General features: G+C 34.2%; 2 long non-coding RNA genes across 4 annotated transcripts; both read right to left on the bottom strand.

Annotated features, from left to right (window-relative positions):
- Window positions 1–1,901: 1,901 nt before the first annotated feature.
- On the bottom strand, window positions 1,902–8,020 carry LOC121736594. 2 transcript variants are annotated; one of them, XR_006037037.1, is made up of 3 exons: window positions 7,673–8,020; window positions 2,758–2,946; window positions 1,902–2,339 (listed from the first exon to the last, which is right to left on the bottom strand). It is a non-coding gene; the product is annotated as an uncharacterized LOC121736594 (long non-coding RNA). The 2 variants fall into 2 exon arrangements; XR_006037038.1 differs by having other exon boundaries at window positions 7,825–8,020.
- A 4,965-nt stretch (window positions 8,021–12,985) lies between these two features.
- Window positions 12,986–15,216, bottom strand: LOC121736593. 2 transcript variants are annotated; one of them, XR_006037036.1, is made up of 3 exons: window positions 14,631–15,216; window positions 13,591–13,779; window positions 12,986–13,172 (listed from the first exon to the last, which is right to left on the bottom strand). It is a non-coding gene; the product is annotated as an uncharacterized LOC121736593 (long non-coding RNA). The 2 variants fall into 2 exon arrangements; XR_006037035.1 differs by lacking the exon at window positions 14,631–15,216 and having other exon boundaries at window positions 13,591–14,624.
- Window positions 15,217–16,132: the final 916 nt, after the last annotated feature.

Below are 16,132 nucleotides of genomic sequence, written 5' to 3'. Positions count from 1 at the left end.
CTACCATTTACAATATAATATTGTACAAAAAGTAAAGTTTCCGCCTGAAACATCTGTTTTTACAGGAGAGTGTTACGGCCTTTTTAAGGCTGTTGAGTATATTTTACTTGGCAGGCTTAAGGAGACTCTAATATTCACAGATTCTTTAAGCTCTCTACAATCCCTGATTAAATTTCCTTTTAAATCAAAAAATTGTTATCCAATTATTGTCCAAGTTAGAAACCTTCTATATCAATGTAAACTTCAAGGCTTTTCAATAACATTTATATGGATACCGAGCCATTGCGGTATTGTTGGCAATGAAATTGCCGACAAATTGGCAAAAGAGGCTGTTTTCAGTGGTGATTTGTTCCCTTTTAATAATTATGCGCATGATTTGGCTGCTCTGGCACGGAGTTCCCTATTGAAATCTTGGAATAAGTCGTGGGCCTTGAGTAGTCAAACAAAAGCTATACAGTATCGTAAAATTCAACCAGAGATCCCTACTAAGCCCTGGTTTTCTAAAATATTCCTCTCTAAAAATATAACAACATCAATTATTCGGATGAGACTGGGTCATATGTGCATTCCAACGCATCTTAGGAGAATTGGCGTTAAAGATGATGATTTATGTGACTGTGGAGAAGTAGGTGACTTAAACCACATTATCCTATCGTGTTCCCTCCATGATCATTCCCAACTGTATAATAAACTGTCTTTAATCCCTATTCCATTTCCTACTTCTGTAAATATACTACTTGCTTCCAATGATAAATATGTATATAACTGTATATCTAATTACTTATCATTAAATAATATTAATATTTAGAATAAGTTATATATCATTTAGTTTATTGTAGAATTTAATTATTTACCACACTGTTTTAATTAACTTTCTTCCAAATTCCGTTTCCTTTTATTCCTTCCGCCGTTCCTTACCTTTTTACCCTGTCTGTGGCACAATACGCATCCTTTGTGTCAAGTTGCCAAAATAGAAGAAAAAAAAAAAAAAAAAAAAGAAGAAGAAGGAAAAGCGCGGGAACTCGCAAAGGGCGGACGCGGTATTTTTTCGGAAAATTTTAAAATTATTTTTATATCTATAATTAGTTAATTAAATAGTGTAGTTTTAGTTTTAATTTTCTTAGTTTTTGTACATATTAATTTTATTTGGTAAGTTTTTATTTATATAGTAGTTCATAAGAATATTATGGAGGAGCCCGACCCGGGGGGACCTGGTCCCCCCGTTGGTCATTATGTTACTATATCAAACGATTCGAGCATGGACACCGACACCTCATGCTCTGTAAATACCAGAAAACGTCCAGCGATTCCTAGGAAGCGTTGCAAAAAGTGCCAGAAAAAAATAAAAAAAGACCCGAAAAAGGCCAAGCCTGATATCAATTGCATGTGTCTTAGCGATACCGAAAACCACAATATTCCTAAACAAGACATTATCCTTGAAACTCAACCAAATGTGAATACAACTCAAAAATCCCAGGGCTTAGATTCACGGATCGGTAGGATGCTGTATAAAGATACAGACTCCTCTCCGTATATTGTCCATATACAAAAGGTACCAAAGTCACCTAATGAAAACATAAACTTTCACCCTATAGTGTTTGGCCATTACTTGAAAACAAATAACATTAAAAATATTGTAGATGGTAGTATTAAGAAAATAGCCAGAAACCGATTATCTGTAGCCTTTTCTTCATATAATGAAGCCAATAGTTTTATAAGTAACCCTCAATTCAATTCAGAACAATTTAAATCTTTTATACCATCATTTCAGGTAAGTAGAATAGGATTAGTTAGAGGCATACCTGCTGATTGGTCCGATGATGATGTTATAAATAACATTACTTTACCAATTGGATGTGGTGAAATACTAAAAATTAGGAGGTTAAAGAAAAAAACAATAGTGAATGGAACCGCTCAATTTAATAACACCGAATCTGTGGTAATAACATTTGACGGACAGACGCTACCAAAGAGAGTCTTCATGTGCTATAATGCACTTCCTGTAGATTTATATATATTCCCTACAATACAGTGCTTCAATTGCTGTAGATACGGACATGTCAAAAACCAATGTCGGTCAACACCTAGATGCTTTAGGTGTGGCCAAGGGCATGCTGGTGATAGTTGCTCAGTTGAAGAGGAATCTATTTACTGTTGTATTTGCCACGGTTCGCACATTGCAACTGATAAAAAATGCCCAGAATTCCAACGCCAAAAATCAATTAAGGAGTCAATGGCTCACAATTGTCTATCCTACTCAGAAGCTTCTAAGTTACATCCTCCCATTTCAAAATTATATTCTGACGTGTTAATATCATCTACTTCTTCATCATCATCACCTGTAAATACACAAAAATCATTTTTCAACAACAATAATAATAAACAGAATTTGAATTTAATACAACGGTCATATAAAAAAACTGTTTTCAAACAACCAAAATTGCCACAGAAACAACAAAATGGGTATGACAGACAAATACATAATAGCTTAATAAAAGATTATAATCCTCCATTAGGAGATAATGGATCTGCATATCCAGCTCCCGGTATTAACATGGATTCGATACAAGAAACAATTTTAGCATTAAACAAAGTGATTACATCATTATCATCTTTATCACCGTCCAACGCTGCCATATTCACCACTGAATCACAAATTAATACCACTTCCAACAATGGACAACGTAGTCCAGTGGAATTGCCGCAGTGTGGTTAGTAAAAAACACGAAATTATTTTTTTAATTAATAAATACAAACCTATTGTTCTTTCCTTACAAGAGACATGGCTCAAGCCGGAATCACTTTTCAGGATTTCTGGCTACACTTGTCTCAGGGAAGACAGATCAGATGGGTATGGTGGTACAGCCATGCTCATCAAACACCATCAATCATTTCATCACATTCCTCTTCCATCACATCACTCTGATTTTTCAATCATTGCTGCATCTGTAGATAACATATGTTTTGTTTCACTGTATATACCTCATCCTTCATATTACATCTTCTCTGAAATAAAAAGTATTATTAGCCAATTACCACAACCAGTAGTAATTCTAGGAGACTTCAATGCACAGCATCAGTCATGGGGGAGTCACAAAGACAATCAATGGGGTTACGAAGTTTTAGATTTAATAGATTATAATAAACTGTGTATTCTCAATTCCGGCCAACCTACTCGGCGCACTGCTCCTCATGAAGGTTGTAGTGCACCAGATTTGTCAATATGTTCACCAAATCTATCATCTGTTTTTCATTGGAATGTGTTACAGTCAAGTCATGGAAGTGATCACTTTCCTATAATTCTATCATTTCCAGGTAGGTAAAGATAAAAGTAAATCGAATCAGTCTGAATCAATAAAGTATCATCTATACTAATATTATAAATGCGAAAGTATCTCTGTCTGTCTGTCTGTCTGTCTGTCTGTCTGTCTGTCTGTCTCGCTTTCACGCCAAAACTACTGAACCGATTGCAATGAAATTTTGTACACAGTTATTCTAGAGTCTGAGAAAGGACATAGGCTACATTTTGATGTGGGAAAATATCTTATTTCCATGAAAATATCGATGAAAATTACTTCGCATTGCGCGTGGCCAGCGCTCATCCCGGGGGTCCTGGGTTCGAGTCCCGCAGGCGGAACAAAAAGTTTTCAATGTTCCTGGGTCTTGGATGTGTATTAAAATAATATTTCAAAAATCTTAAATATATTTTATGTATAATATTATAAAAAATCCAGAAATATATCGACGCGATGCAATGAACATTTTAGTTCTAATACGATTCAACAGATGGCGCTTTTTTTTTACTTCGTTGTAACATAGAACTAATCATACTTATTAGTTATTATGTTTTTGTTTATAGTTTTCAATACGTTAGAATATTATGTTTAATAATATTATCACTTGGTATAATAATAATCAATGTATCTTATCTTATAGAACTCCTACTGCATTTCTAAGGAGTTCGAGTGTGTTGTGTTGGCCTATATTCCATCCAGAAAATATATCAATGCAATCAACATTTTAATTCTAATATATGAAAACAGATGGCGCTTTATTTTTTACTTCATTATTATAACAGAACTAATCATACCTACTTTATTATATAATATTATTGTTTTTATTCATAACTAGCTGTTGCCCGCGACTTATAAATACTGCGAAATATACTGCGAAAGTATCTTTGTCTGTCTGTCTGTCTGTCTGCCTGTCTGTCTCGCTTTCACGCCAAAACTACTGAATAGATTGCAATGAAATTTTGTACACAGTTATTCTAGAGTCTGAGAAAGGACATTTTGATGTGGGAAAATATCTTATTTCCATGAAAATATCGATGAAAATTACTTCGCATTGAGCGTGGCCAGCGCTCATCCCGGGGGTCCTGGGTTCGAGTCCCGCAGGCGGAACAAAAAGTTTTCAATGTTCCTGGGTCTTGGATGTGTATTAAAATAATATTTCAAAAATCTTAAATATATTTTATGTATAATATTATAAAAAATCCAGAAATATATCGACGCGATGCAATGAACATTTTAGTTCTAATACGATTCAACAGATGGCGCTTTTTTTTTACTTCGTTGTAACATAGAACTAATCATACTTATTAGTTATTATGTTTTTGTTTATAGTTTTTAATACGTTAGAATATTATGTTTAATAATATTATCACTTGGTATAATAATAATCAATGTATCTTATCTTATAGAACTCCTACTGCATTTCTAAGGAGTTCGAGTGTGTTGTGTTGGCCTATATTCCATCCAGAAAATATATCAATGCAATCAACATTTTAATTCTAATATATGAAAACAGATGGCGCTTTATTTTTTACTTCATTATTATAACAGAACTAATCATACCTACTTTATTATATAATATTATTGTTTTTATTCATAACTAGCTGTTGCCCGCGACTTATAAATACTGCGAAATATACTGCGAAAGTATCTTTGTCTGTCTGTCTGTCTGTCTGCCTGTCTGTCTCGCTTTCACGCCAAAACTACTGAATAGATTGCAATGAAATTTTGTACACAGTTATTCTAGAGTCTGAGAAAGGACATTTTGATGTGGGAAAATATCTTATTTCCATGAAAATATCGATGAAAATTACTTCGCATTGCGCGTGGCCAGCGCTCATCCCGGGGGTCCTGGGTTCGAGTCCCGCAGGCGGAACAAAAAGTTTTCAATGTTCCTGGGTCTTGGATGTGTATTAAAATAATATTTCAAAAATCTTAAATATATTTTATGTATAATATTATAAAAAATCCAGAAATATATCGACGCGATGCAATGAACATTTTAGTTCTAATACGATTCAACAGATGGCGCTTTTTTTTTTACTTCGTTGTAACATAGAACTAATCATACTTATTAGTTGTTATGTTTTTGTTTATAGTTTTTAATACGTTAGAATATTATGTTTAATAATGTTATCACTTGCTATAATAATAATCAATCTATCTTATCTTATAGAACTCCTACTGCATTTCTAAGGAGTTCGAGTGTGTTGTGTTGGCCTATATTCCATCCAGAAAATATATCAATGCAATCAACATTTTAATTCTAATATATGAAAACAGATGGCGCTTTATTTTTTTACTTCATTATTATAACAGAACTAATCATACCTACTTTATTATATATTATTGTTTTTATTCATAACTAGCTGTTGCCCGCGACTTCGTCCGCGTGGACTTTAGTTTATAGCGCGCGGTGTCAACAAAATTTGTGTCAAATTTAAAAACTTTTTAAAACCCTGGTAAGTGGTACCCCTCTTAGGGCCGCGCAGCGCGCTACACCGGAATGGCAGCGCTGAAAGTGCTCGCCTCGCCGCTGCCATTCCGGTGTAGCGCGGCCCTTAAGAGGATACAACAGCGGCTAGAGAAATGAAAAAAAAGTACGTGTAATATCTATAGCTGTCTCCCTTACCTCAAGCCTATACCGCAGAACGCGATAGAGACAACTGCAGAAAATCCAGAAAATCAACGATTCGTTGTCCCCTGATTCCTTCTCCAAATCTTAACCGATTTAAGTACTTTTTTCATTAAAGATTAAAAAAAGGCTTGAGCTGTGTTCCTATGTTTTGCTTTTTTTGTATAATCTAGCCAAATCTGTTTTCTGGACGTTTGAACACAGTGGAAAATCTGGCCATTTTTTTGGGTTTTTGAACGTTCATATCTTATTTAATAATTAAATTATGAAAAAAAAATAAAACATAGGGACATTGTATTAGTGGCCGTAGATATTCAGGAAAAAAAATATAACTCTACTAGCATTATCCAGGGAGGAAACAGGGGACAACGTTTGTATGGAAAAAAGGGCGGTGTGGAATCCTCTTAATTAATCAAAATACCCAAAAACGGCTGTGCAGTGTGCACATAATCTGTACTAATATTATGAATGCGAAAGTATCTCTGTCTGTCTGTCTGTCTGTCAGTCTCGCTTTCACGCCAAACGCCAAAACTACCGAACCGATTGTAATGAAATTTTGTATACTGATAGTCTAAAGCCTGAGAAAGGACATAGGCTACTTTTTTACTGGAAAAAAGGGTTGTAAGGGTCGTAAATTTGTTCAAAAAATTCATAATAGATGGCGCCGTGCGTCTTCTACATCGCGCTGACGCTTGCTCAAAAGTCTTTCTATAAGAGGTGGTATCATCTTACATTTGTTATATCTATTCTACGGTATTAAATAACTCAGTACTTTATCTGTGCAGGCAGTGACGTAACCTTAATACCAAATTTCACCAACGACTTAAAGTTAATGCTCGAATTAGTATCACGTTAGCTGTTTCGTTTTTCATATGAATGAAAGAGAAGACAGGATATTTTAACAAGCTGTTAACACTAACAGACGTTGGTGAAATTGGGGCTAAACCTATCAATGATAAATAGTTTATGGGTAAAGTTGTGTAATTGGGGGGCTAAATAAGCTTTAAAATTTGGCATAATATATAAAGTTTAACATACAAAAATGAAGTACTTATTGTTTGCACACTGCACAGCTGTATTGATTTAATGGGTACCAGGGTTTTTTTATAAAAGCTTTTGACACCAATTTTGTTGACATCGCGCGCTATAAACTGAAGTCCACGCGGACGAAGTCGCGGGCAACAGCTAGTATTAACAATAATTCTAACTGGGATAAATTTCAAACTTCACTCAGGAATCAGTTATCTTTTCTTCCTGAAATATCATCAGAAAATGAGTCACTATGTGCTGAGGCTTTGACTGCAGCATTTATAAAAGCTGCTGATGAATCATTTCCAAAAAAAAATACTTCACGTCATCATACACCATCTCCACCTTGGTGGGATCAAGAATGCACAGTTGCCATTAAGAATAGGAAAGAGATTGAGAAACAATATAATACAAATCCAAACATAGCCAACTATCAGCTATATCTTGATTGTGTTAAGGATACTAAGAAATTATTCAGGAAAAAGAAGTTACTTAGTTGGAGAAATTTTTGCTTATCATTAAATCCAGGTATTCATCCTACTATAGTATGGAAAAACATAAGACGGTATAGATCTGCATTCACTACCCCATCTCATCCTATATCTGACTCTTTAGCTTCTGAGTTTCTGGATAATTTAGCTCCTCCCACTATTTCTATTGAACCTCCTCCTCCTTTACAAAATGTAAATGTTGAAGACCTAAATTCGCTTTTTACAATAGAAGAGTTAAAAGGGGTAGTACAAAACTTAAAAGATTCTTCTCCTGGATTAGATGGCATTCCATATTCTTTCTTTCAACATGCTGATGAGGAAATTTTACAATACTACCTCAAGTTAATAAACCAAATTTTAATAACTGGTAATTTACCCACTTCATGGAGAAAACAAAAAGTTATTCCAGTACCAAAACCCAACAAACCCCCTTCTTTGGCTACATCATATCGCCCCATTGTTCTATCCTCTGTTTTATTAAAGATTGCGGAACATTTAGCTAAAAACAGACTAGAATGGTTTGTAGAAAAACATAACCTCCTTTCGAATACACAGTTTGGATTCCGCAAAGGTAGAGGCAGGGTGTACAATCTTAGAATGTTTGACACGGTAACATAAGAATTTTAAACCTCCAAAATAAAGAAGACCAGCCAAGTACCTAATTATTGTATGAAATGCTTACTTTTTAATTTGGTAGGATAATAATAGTTAATAACTCCGTCGCAAAATAAGAGATGGCGCTTGTAAAGCTTTCGCATCAGATTTTATCATAAATTGTACTAGATGTCACTACTGAGTTATTTGCAACTAAAATACATAAGTAAATATTATACAAAATTTGAGAATCTTTTATGAAAATAGTATTTTAAACAAGTGTACGGTATACTACTTTTATAAAATGAGTCTGTTGAGAGAACCTAAAACAACACAAACATTTAGGGCTAGTAACTACTAACTAATTACAATTTTATTTTATTAGTATCAATAAATGTACATAACACTTTAATAAATGACGTATTTACAAAACATAACACAGATTTAAAATTGATAGGACGGGGAATGGTTGCGGGGAGAAGATCATATAGGGAACAATGGTTATTAGGACAAGAGAAAAATATATGATCGTGATGTACCTTCGTCTAGCCCACACTCACAAAGGGAACTATCCCTTACCCTAATTTTTGCAAGAAAGACAGGCGAGCAACAATGTCCGAGCCTGTAACTGTAACAACTCGACAAATTGTAGAGCACACTGTTAAGTTTATGGTTTTACATGCTTCGCACCACACTCGAAAGCAAAAAGTTTGATTGACTTTGACATCTTTGTTGGGATATTTTTATCGATGTTACCAGAAGGAAAAATAATATTATAGCTGTTATGTTACAAAAATACAACACAATACATACCTTTTATTGAAAATATTTTATTTTAAGCATTAGACCTTCTTCAGCACGGAGTCTTTGCCACTCACTCTGATATTGGCAAGTGGCAACTCACCAAGGAGCCATTATTAAAAAGAAGAAGAAGAAGAAGAAGAGTTTGGTGCTATCTGTCATAGATATGCGTCTACGCTTTTTTCTTGCGGCTTACGAATTACGGAGAAACATAGACTTAATATATAATGCAGAGAAATTTGTTTGTTTCTGTGCATATGTCCGTCGAGTAGAGCCTCCGTTCCTCCTGTTTGTGTGTTTGTAAATTGTAAGTGCTGTGAGATTGCTCCTGTGCAAGAACTGAGATAGGACTCTTTGTACTTTGTAGAAGTGTTGTGTTGCTTTAAAATGTTTTGAAATAAAATAATGTTCTTGTAATAAATAAAATGTATAAAATTCTGTTGTTTTATTTTAATTTTAAATGTACATCTAATATTCTATAAATATTTAGGTACATATAGTAATACTAGAATCCATAGTACCGCAATAAAGCGCCATCTGTAACTTTACGACGGTACTAGACCGTTGTAAAGTTACAGATGGCGCTTTATTGCGGTTTCCACAAAATAAAGGGAGTGAGGTCTCTATTCCAGTATATAATAAAGTACTCTGTGGGTAGAGGTACCATAGATAATATTGCTATATTAACCACAGATATACGCACAGCATTCACAGAAAATAAATCTGTTGTTGCATCTTTTTTGGATATAAATTCTGCATATGATAATATTATTATAAGTATCCTAAAGGAAAAGCTAATTCAATTTGGTTTGCCCTTAATTTTAGTAAATTTCATTATTAATATTTTAATAGAAAGAATAATAATTTTAAATAACTCTTTGGAAACTAGAACTGTTCGAAAAGGCATTCCTCAGGGGTCAGTCTTAAGTCCACTACTTTACGATATATACACATCCGACTTAGAAAATTGTCTAGATTTAAGTATAATAAAATTACTTCAATATGCAGATGACAAGGCTATTTATGTAATCAATAGTTCGATAAATATTGCATGTAGAGATCTTATTAGCGCTTTGAAACAGTTAAAATCTTGGATGGACAAGCATGGCTTAGACTTGTCCATCAATAAAAGTTCCATCGTCTTATTTACCCGTAGGCGTATGCCTCCTCCTATTACTATTATTTATGATGGAGTGCCAATTCCCGTTAAAGACAAAGTCAAATTTTTAGGGCTATATTTAGATGGAAAATTAAATGGCAACGCACACATCGATTACATCTGTTCCAAATGTGAGCGGCTTCTAAATATGTTAAGGTGTTTATCTGGTGTCTGGTGGGGATCACATCCATTTACTATGAAATTAATTTATAATGCATTAATTAGGAGTGTCCTAGATTATGGCACTTTTCTTTTGGAGCCGTGTAGCGTAACTGGTTTACAAAAATTGGACAAAATACAAGCGAAAGCCTTGCGTATAATCTGCGGAGCTATGAGATCATCTCCAATAAACGCACTTCAGTTGGAATGTTGCGAACCTCCTCTTCAACTCCGTCGACAATATCTGGCGGATAAATATTTTGTTCGTTGTTATCAATTTAAAAATCATCCCTTAATTCCAAAACTTAGAACTTTATTTCAACTATGTCATAGTAATAATAAATACTGGCATCATAAATCTCATCCCTTACTTCTTACTAGTTATCGGAAATTCTTAGTAATTGACGCCCCCACTTTTCGTTCTCAAACTTTTCCATTATTTGATTCAGTATATGAAGCTCTAACGCTTGTGCCAGATATTAGACTTGACATTGGCATTCAAAAATCAGATACATATTTTGCTAACAATATATTTAAGTACATCACGAATAACAATTGGCAGGGTTACCACCACATGTATACAGATGCATCTAAGGATACTACAGATAGTTGTGTTGGAGTTGGTGTCTACCATTTACAATATAAAATTGTACAAAAAGTAAAGTTTCCGCCTGAAACATCTGTTTTTACAGGAGAGTGTTACGGCCTTTTTAAGGCTGTTGAGTATATTTTACTTGGCAGGCTTAAAGAGACACTAATATTTACAGATTCTTTAAGCTCTCTACAATCCCTGATTAAATTTCCTTTTAAATCAAAAAATTGTTATCCAATTATTGTCCAAGTTAGAAACCTTCTATATCAATGTAAACTTCAAGGCTTTTCAATAACATTTATATGGATACCGAGCCATTGCGGAATTGTTGGCAATGAAATTGCCGACAAATTGGCAAAAGAGGCTGTTTTCAGTGGTGATTTGTTCCCTTTTAATAATTATGCGCATGATTTGGCTGCTCTGGCACGGAGTTCCCTATTGAAATCTTGGAATAAGTCGTGGGCCTTGAGTAGCCAAACAAAAGCTATACAGTATCGTAAAATTCAACCAGAGATCCCTACTAAGCCCTGGTTTTCTAAAATATTCCTCTCTAAAAATATAACAACATCAATTATTCGGATGAGACTGGGTCATATGTGCATTCCAACGCATCTTAGGAGAATTGGCGTTAAAGATGATGATTTATGTGACTGTGGAGAAGTAGGTGACTTAAACCACATTATCCTATCGTGTTCCCTCCATGATCATTCCCAACTGTATAATAAACTATCTTTAATCCCTATTCCATTTCCTACTTCTGTAAATATGCTACTTGCTTCCAATGATAAATATGTATATAATTGTATATCTAATTACTTAACATTAAATAATATTAATATTTAGAATAAGTTATATGTCATTTAGTTTATTGTAGAATTTAATTATTTACCACACTGTTTTAATTAACTTTCTTCCAAATTCCGTTTCCTTTTATTCCTTCCGCCGTTCCTTACCTTTTTACCCTGTCTGTGGCACAATACGCATCCTTTGTGTCAAGTTGCCAAAATAGAAAAAAAAAAAAAAAAAAAAGAAGAAGAAGTAAAACTAAATGAAAACTTTTGTTATGCTTATAAAATATTATGATGGAAAAAGCGCGGGAACTCGCAAAGGGCGGACGCGGTATTTTTTCGGAAAATTTTAAAATTATTTTTATATCTATAATTAGTTAATTAAATAGTGTAGTTTTAGTTTTAATTTTCTTAGTTTTTGTATATATTAATTTTATTTGGTAAGTTTTTATTTATATATTTAGTTCATAAGAATATTATGGAGGAGCCCGACCCGGGGGGACCTGGTCCCCCCGTTGGTCATTATGTTACGATATCGAACGATTCGAGCATGGACACCGACACCTCATGCTCTGTTAATACCAGAAAACGTCCAGCGATTCCTAGGAAGCGTTGCAAAAAGTGCCAGAAAAAAATAAAAAAAGACCCGAAAAAGGCCAAGCCTGATATCAATTGCATGTGTCTTAGCGATACCGAAAACCACAATATTCCTAAACAAGACATTATCCTTGAAACTCAACCAAATGTGAATACAACTCAAAAATCCCAGGGCTTAGATTCACGGGTCGGTAGGATGCTGTATAAAGATACAGACTCCTCTCCGTATATTGTCCATATACAAAAGGTACCAAAGTCACCTAATGAAAACATAAACTTTCACCCTATAGTGTTTGGCCATTACTTGAAAACAAATAACATTAAAAATATTGTAGATGGTAGTATTAAGAAAATAGCCAGAAACCGATTATCTGTAGCCTTTTCTTCATATAGTGAAGCCAATAGTTTTATAAGTAACCCTCAATTCAATTCAGAACAATTTAAATCTTTTATTCCATCATTTCAGGTTAGTAGGATAGGATTAGTTAGAGGCATACCTGCTGATTGGTCCGATGATGATGTTATAAATAATATTACTTTACCAACTGGATGTGGTGAAATACTAAAAATTAGGAGGTTAAAGAAAAAAACAATAGTGAATGGAACCGCTCAATTTATTAACACCGAATCTGTGGTAATAACATTTGACGGACAGACGCTACCAAAGAGAGTCTTCATGTGCTATAATGCACTTCCTGTAGACTTATATATATTCCCTACAATACAGTGCTTCAATTGCTGTAGATACGGACATGTGAAAAACCAATGTCGGTCAACACCTAGATGCTTTAGGTGTGGCCAAGGGCATGCTGGTGATAGTTGCTCAGTTGAAGAGGAGTCTATTTACTGTTGTATTTGCCACGGTTCGCACATTGCAACTGATAAAAAATGCCCAGAATTCCAACGCCAAAAATCAATTAAGGAGTCAATGGCTCACAATTGTCTATCCTACTCGGAAGCTTCTAAGTTACATCCTCCCATTTCAAAATTATATTCTGACGTGTTAATATCATCTACTTCTTCATCATCATCACCTGTAAATACACAAAAATCATTTTTCAACAACAATAATAATAAACAGAATTTGAATTTAATACAACGGTCATATAAAAAAACTGTTTTCAAACAACCAAAATTGCCACAGAAACAACAAAATGGGTATGACAGACAAACACATAATAGCTTAATAAAAGATTATAATCCTCCATTAGGAGATAATGGATCTGCATATCCAGCTCCCGGTATTAACATGGATTCGATACAAGAAACAATTTTAGCATTAAACAAAGTGATTACATCATTATCATCTTTATCACCGTCCAACGCTGCCATATTCACCACTGAATCACAAATTAATACCACTTCCAACAATGGACAACGTAGTCCAGTGGAATTGCCGCAGTGTGGTTAGTAAAAAACACGAAATTATTTTTTTAATTAATAAATACAAACCTATTGTTCTTTCCTTACAAGAGACATGGCTCAAGCCGGAATCACTTTTCAGGATTTCTGGCTACACTTGTCTCAGGGAAGACAGATCAGATGGGTATGGTGGTACAGCCATGCTCATCAAACACCATCAATCATTTCATCACATTCCTCTTCCATCACATCACTCTGATTTTTCAATCATTGCTGCATCTGTAAATAACATATGTTTTGTTTCACTGTATATACCTCATCCTTCATATTGCATCTTCTCTGAAATAAAAAGTATTATTAGCCAATTACCACAACCAGTAGTAATTCTAGGAGACTTCAATGCACAGCATCAGTCATGGGGGAGTCACAAAGACAATCAATGGGGTTACGAAGTTTTAGATTTAATAGATTATAATAAACTGTGTATTCTCAATTCCGGCCAACCTACTCGGCGCACTGCTCCTCATGAAGGTTGTAGTGCACCAGATTTGTCAATATGTTCACCAAATCTATCATCTGTTTTTCATTGGAATGTGTTACAGTCAAGTCATGGAAGTGATCACTTTCCTATAATTCTATCATTTCCAGGTAAAGATAAAAGTAAATCGAATCAGTCTGAATCAATAAAGTATCATATTAACAATAATTCTAACTGGGATAAATTTCAAACTTCACTCAGGAATCAGTTATCTTTTCTTCCTGAAATATCATCAGAAAATGAGTCACTATGTGCTGAGGCTTTGACTGCAGCCTTTATAAAAGCTGCTGATGAATCATTTCCAAAAAAAAATACTTCACGTCATCATACACCATCTCCACCTTGGTGGGATCAAGAATGCACAGTTGCCATTAAGAATAGGAAAGAGATTGAAAAACAGTATAATACAAATCCAAACATAGCCAACTATCAGCTATATCTTGATTGCGTTAAGGATACTAAGAAATTATTCAGGAAAAAGAAGTTACTTAGTTGGAGAAATTTTTGCTTATCATTAAATCCAGGTATTCATCCTACTATAGTATGGAAAAACATAAGACGGTATAGATCTGCATTCACTATCCCATCTCACCCTATATCTGACTCTTTAGCTTCTGAGTTTCTAGATAATTTGGCTCCTCCCACTATTTCTACTGAACCTCCTCCTCCTTTACAAAATGTAAATTTTGAAGACCTAAATTCGCTTTTTACAATAGAAGAGTTAAAAGGGGTAGTACAAAACTTAAAAGATTCTTCTCCCGGATTAGATGGCATTCCATATTCTTTCTTTCAACATGCTGATGAGGAAATTTTACAATACTACCTCAAGTTAATAAACCAAATTTTAATAACTGGTAATTTACCCACTTCATGGAGAAAACAAAAAGTTATTCCAGTACCAAAACCCAACAAACCCCAATATTTGGCTACATCATATCGCCCCATTGTTCTATCCTCTGTTTTATTAAAGATTGCGGAACATTTAGCTAAAAACAGACTAGAATGGTTTGTAGAAAAACATAACCTCCTTTCGAATACACAGTTTGGATTCCGCAAAGGTAGAGGTACCATAGATAATATTGCCATATTAACCACAGATATACGCACAGCATTCACAGAAAATAAATCTGTTGTTGCATCTTTTTTGGATATAAATTCTGCATATGATAATATTATTATAAGTATCCTAAAGGAAAAGCTAATTCAATTTGGTTTGCCTTTAATTTTAGTAAATTTCATTATTAATATTTTAATAGAAAGAATAATAATTTTAAATAACTCTTTGGAAACTAGAACTGTTCGAAAAGGCATTCCTCAGGGGTCAGTCTTAAGTCCACTACTTTACGATATATACACATCCGACTTAGAAAATTGTCTAGATTTAAGTATCATAAAATTACTTCAATATGCAGATGACAAGGCTATTTATGTAATCAATAGTTCGATAAATATTGCATGTAGAGATCTTATTAGCGCTTTGAAACAGTTAAAATCTTGGATGGACAAGCATGGCTTAGACTTGTCTATCAATAAAAGTTCCGTCGTCTTATTTACCCGTATGCGTATGCCTCCTCCTATTACTATTATTTATGATGGAGTGCCAATTCCCGTTAAAGACAAAGTCAAATTTTTAGGGCTATATTTAGATGGAAAATTAAATGGCAACGCACATATCGATTACATCTGTTCCAAATGTGAGCGGCTTCTAAATATGTTAAGGTGTTTATCTGGTGTCTGGTGGGGATCACATCCATTTACTATGAAATTAATTTATAATGCAATAATTAGGAGTGTCCTACATTATGGCACTTTTCTTTTGGAGCCGTGTAGCGTAACTGGTTTACAAAAAATGGACAAAATACAAGCGAAAGCCTTGCGTATAATCTGCGGAGCTATGAGATCATCTCCAATAAACGCACTTCAGTTGGAATGTTGCGAACCTCCTCTTCAACTCCGTCGACAATATCTGGCGGATAAATATTTTGTTCGTTGTTATCAATTTAAAAATCATCCCTTAATTCCAAAACTTAGAACTTTATTTCAACTGTGTCATAGTAATAATAAATACTGGCATCATAAATCTCATCCCTTACT

This window comes from Aricia agestis, chromosome 19, assembly GCF_905147365.1.
Source record: "Aricia agestis chromosome 19, ilAriAges1.1, whole genome shotgun sequence".
NCBI lineage: Eukaryota > Metazoa > Arthropoda > Insecta > Lepidoptera > Lycaenidae > Aricia > Aricia agestis.
Note: the sequence above shows the minus strand (reverse complement) of the source record. Positions and strands in the feature narration are given on the sequence as shown.